A 5,012-nucleotide genomic window follows, 5' to 3' on the forward strand; every position below is an offset into this window, starting at 1 on the left:
CTCACCATCTATACCTCTTGTGTTGTGGCATTTAAGTGTTGTGACCTCATCCTTTGGCCGCCTTTGAGGAGTAGATCTGGCCATGGGTGAGCAAATAAAATTAGGAGGAGGAGGAGGACCTTGCTTGTTGCTACAATGTAGGTGGGAGAAAGTAAATGAGTTTGCTTGGTGTACCAATGGGAGGTGGTAGTGGCAGAGGGGGGAGGGAGCGTGGTGGCAGTGGAGATAGGAGAAGGTGGATGACCCTTGCTTAGTGTGGCAATCGGAGGTTGGAGGGGAGGAGAGAGGAGCTTCCTTGCTACAACAATGGAGATGGTGTAGAGAGAGAGTGTTGGAGTAGAGGGTGAGTGTGATGGTTGTAACCAAGGAGGTCTTGGAAAAGGGGATCTAGAGAGAGAAAATCACTTTTTTAACAGAGGAATAATTTTGTGGGGCTTTGGATAGTAGAAAAGATGTTTTCAAAAGTTTTTGAAAAGTTTTGAATTTTAGGGTTTTTTGGTGCACATTTTGACTTTTGGAGGTCCAAAAATGTTTATTTGACCATAAAATAGGTTTAGAGGGGTTGAAGAGGGGATGCATCCCAAATGTCATCACCTATACCAGCCTGATGGATGGCTTGTTGAATGCCAAGGATGTCCATAAGGCTCTTGCTATACTGACTCAGATTGAAAAGAGGGGATGCATCCCAAATGCGGTTACCCACAACAGCCTAAAGGATGGTGAAGGCGAAGAAAATCGACAAGGCTCTTGCCATAATAACTCAAATGGAGAAGAGGGGATGAATCCCAGCCATGGTGATCTACAACAACCTGATTGATGGCCTGATGAAGGCTAAGGAAGTCAAGAAGGCTCTTCGTGTATTGACTCAAATGGAGAAGAGACGATGCACCCCAAACGTGACCTACAACAGCCCGATAAAGGCCAAGGAAATCAACAAGGCTCTTGTTAGGGTTCATGCCAACTAGCCATACACCCATAAGTGGGCATCATCAACTTTTTAGTTTCCATTATAGCATGCTTAAAAGGGCATCAAGCAAAGGAAACTACTGGCATCTCAAGGCTTCTACCATATGCTAAGTCATCAAAAGGTAGTATAGCCTCCTTGAAGTAGGTGGTGCAAGTTTTTTATTTTTGGTAATTTTTCTTAAATAGACATGCAAACACAAATGAGATGTATTAGATAGAAAAAATCACAGTAGATACCATGATTACAAGTGCTTGTTGGTCCCATCACGAGAGCCGGGGGGAGAAGAGGGGGTGAGGGGGGATTTTCTCTTCTAAGGAAATGGTCACGTAAAGCCTAGTTTTGGCAACAAGCTTTGACACACTGCATCTTTCAACCTTCTTAGTAGCCTAACTATGCCTAAAAAGGCATAGTTGCAATACAAGTGCTTGTTGGTCCCATCACGAGAGCCGGGGGGAGAAGAGGGGGTGAGGGGGGATTTTCTCTTCTAAGGAAATGGTCACGTAAGGCCTAGTTTTGGCAACAAGCTTTGACACGCTGCATCTTTCCACCTACTTAGTGGCCTAACTATGCCTAAAAAGGCATAGTTGCAATACAAGTGCTTGTTGGTCCCATCACGAGAGCCGGGGGGAGAAGAGGGGGTGAGGGGGGATTTTCTCTTTTAAGGAAATGGTCAGGTAAGGCCTAGTTTTGGCTACAAGCTTTGACACGCTGCATCTTTGCCAATGTAAACTATGCGCAGAAATTCAATCAAGGATTTTTAGACCACTTGGTGAGCAAGAAGGGGACGCCGTTGCGCCTGAATACCGACATCGATGCCTACTTGTTTAGCCTCATTGATGAGGACATGAAGACCATAGCTCCAGGCAATTTTGAGAGGCATTGGGGGATACTTGCATACGATGGCAGGCGGAAGTATTCGCTGAAGCTCTCAGGGCCGGACGGAGATGACCTTGTTGAGGTGAGCGGCGTCAACTATATGAAGGCGCAATGGTGTATTCTCAATCCGAATGTGGCGGACAGGTCCAAGTTAGCAGAAAACATAGGATATGCATGTGCAAATGGGGATTGTACAGAGCTCGGGTACGGGTGCTCATGCAATAAATATCTGAATGAGAGCGGGAATGCATCATATGCATTCAACTCCTATTACCAAAGGCAGAATCAAGAGAAGGGAGCCTGCTCTTTCAATGGGTTAGGCCAGATTGTGACCAAGAATCCATCAGTGAGTAATTGTAAGTTCCCATTGCAGCTTGCTTTTCCGGGCACTCCATCTCTCTTGATTTGATCCAAAGCCTCAAGATGTGGAGGCTTCTCTTGTCTAAGAGAGATTGATTTCTCGTCTTGAAGAGCGCATTGTAGTTTTAGGGCTTCAAGTTCTCTACTTAAAGAAGTCAATGGATCAGAAGGACTTTCCAAAAATGCTAAGAGGGCCTCTACCTGCGGGGAGTTGGTGAACAACTTCCTCGCTCCCTCAATCCTAGTAGTAGCCGTGACAATCTCCTCCAGAGTGGCGTCAGGTCGGAGACTCTCTCGGGAGAAGTTTTGGGAAGAGCCTTCTCCACCCACTTCTTAACCATAAATTCACCCGGTTGCTGAGGAAGCTTTGCAACCAGAGACTTGGTTTTAGTCATGAGTTATGCAAAAGTCTCCTCTGGCTGGAGCACCATATTGGCCAACTCATCCAAAACTTTCTCCCGATAGTCACCTGGCCGGAATGCTTCACAGAACTATTGTCTTAAAGCTGCCCAAGTTGCAAAATGGTTCTCTGCAAACTGACTGTACCACTTGTCTGCTAAGCCATCCAAGGTAGATGAAAAGAGTATCAAATAAGCATCTTCTCTATTAAGACCACGACCTCTACAAAGAGATACAAACCACCTTGCATGGTCGTTTGCATCTTCTGAGGAGAGTCCCTTGAAGGTAGGAAACTTGTTGTTTACCTTGGCCATAACATTGGTCAACGCCTCCATGGCCTCTTGCTCAGGAGCCCTTTGCTCAATAGCTTGCTGTAACCAAATGCAAGAGAGCTTTACTAGGGAAGATGACCTGGAAGATGTAGAACCGGATGCAGGAAGTGGAGGTATGGGTACTTCTACTAGGTACCAAGGGTTGATGTCTTCTGTTGTAGTACTTCAGAGGACTCAGTAGTGCGCTTTGACGCTCAAAAGACCGCCCTGTATGTGTCATGAAGTGACCACAAACCCAACCAAGCTTTGGGCAAGAAGACCTTTAACTGGTTGAACACATGTCTAGACTCTACTAGACCAGGGCGAGTGACTAGACCACCTGGTTAGACCAGGGATGAGGAAGGACTAGACTAGGAGGAGAGCTGTTTCGACCAGGGCAAGAGAGGACCAGACGAGCAGGCTCACTGGGCAAGGCGAAGTAGGCGAGGCTAGGTAAAACCTAGCTAGCTCCTCGATTTGCACCTCAACAGAGAGTGAGACTTCAGTTGAGGTCCCACCGGGCGTGCCAAAAATGGGAGCACCTGTTGCATGGATAATGTGTCGTGCTCTCTACGGTGGGTGCTCCTCAGTGCAATTTGCATGACATCTCACTCAAAATAGACTGAGAACAAAGGAAAAAATAGGTAACAACTGATCACACAGATACACAACAGCAGACCAGAACATATGGACTTGACTATCTCAAAGAACCGATACACACTCTGGCATGGCAACACACTTAGCTCCAACCCAGAATTCACGGGTACAATGGGGGTGCCAAGGCTCATATGTGCAGGGATGGTGTAGACGTGTTGTGTGTATATACTCTCTACTCTAGACAACGTTGGACCATATATGAAGCAGATCATGATCCTGACCCACCAACTACTACTCATATGTACAACCATAAAGAGCCACCAACGGCTCATAAATGTCAGCCATCTAAGACTATCTTCAAACTGAGTGGTGTGGGTGACCTCGCCACAATGTCCACTAGTTCACCGTCCGTATCCTACCACGTGTCACTGCCAGCCCAGAGAGTCCGTCCAGTGTAAACCAGACCAGACCAACTGTACTAAATGTGTGTCCTTTGAAAGTGACACTGTAGCCTTGCTACAAGGATCTATGCATGGTTGACATAGTGTCACATAATTATTAAATGAACCCCCCAAGAGCCCTTTATTCACCCATAGTTCACAAACTCAATCCAAGATCGTCCTCGGGCTCCAACACCTCTTCTCAACCAGATATCCCCGTTAAATCACCTTTTGTCGTTTGTAGAGGAGGACCAACACTTTTATTATGTTATGCCCCTTTGTCTACGGTTAGATAAGAAGATCAAACCCTTAAATGCAATTCAACAAAAGAGCCTTCCACTATGTATGGCTTTTGATGATTGCAAGCTTTCGTTAGAAGAGAAAATCCCTTCCTCACCCCCCCCCCCCCCCCCCCCCCCCCCCCCCTCGTGAGCTTTCCTTAGGGCGTGGTCATGCGAGGCTTAGTTATCCGTAAGCCTGACGAACTTTTGACAAGAGCGCAGAGCGAAGACCGAGAGAAACAGATAGAGAGAGGGAGAGTCAGACACAAGCAAGAGAGAGAAACTCAGAACGCGAGGCTGTGGCGAATGGGCAATGTATTGCAACTATGCCTTTTTAGGCATAGTTAGGCTACTAAGCAGGTGCGAGCTTCGGTCTCATCAAGAGACTAAAGCTATGGTATGGTGCAGCTCATGTCGCTCTCTAGGACACCCTCCACAGGACTATCACCTCGGGCTTATTGCCACTTTTGCGAAAAGTCTGGGCATGAAGACAAGGATTGCTACTATATCAAGGGATTGCGGCAAATACAACAAAGTCTAGGTCCTTCTCTCCAACAAGGGCTAGCACCAACATCCAATATGGTTTCCCCCTATCTCCATCAAAATTACATGCCACCTTTGCTCAATACCCCTACTGTCCAAGGTATGTCAAGTACGTTTTCATCTCAAAATTTTTATACCCATGCTCCTTCAGCCCCTGAGAGCTTCTACACCTCAGTCTCCACCTCCATGCAACAACAAGAGCAGAGACCACCTTGTCCCCCGTTTCGTCTGTCTAATC

The 5,012-nt window shown here is 46.7% G+C and overlaps 1 pseudogene; it reads left to right on the forward strand.

Annotated features, from left to right (window-relative positions):
- Window positions 1-607: 607 nt before the first annotated feature.
- Window positions 608-2,252, forward strand: LOC147452028 (glucan endo-1,3-beta-glucosidase 6 pseudogene; annotated as a pseudogene).
- Window positions 2,253-5,012: the final 2,760 nt, after the last annotated feature.

This window comes from Adiantum capillus-veneris, chromosome 8 (genome assembly GCF_014529385.1).
Source record: "Adiantum capillus-veneris isolate H3 chromosome 8, ASM1452938v2, whole genome shotgun sequence".
In the NCBI taxonomy this organism is placed as follows: Eukaryota; Viridiplantae; Streptophyta; class Polypodiopsida; order Polypodiales; family Pteridaceae; genus Adiantum; species Adiantum capillus-veneris.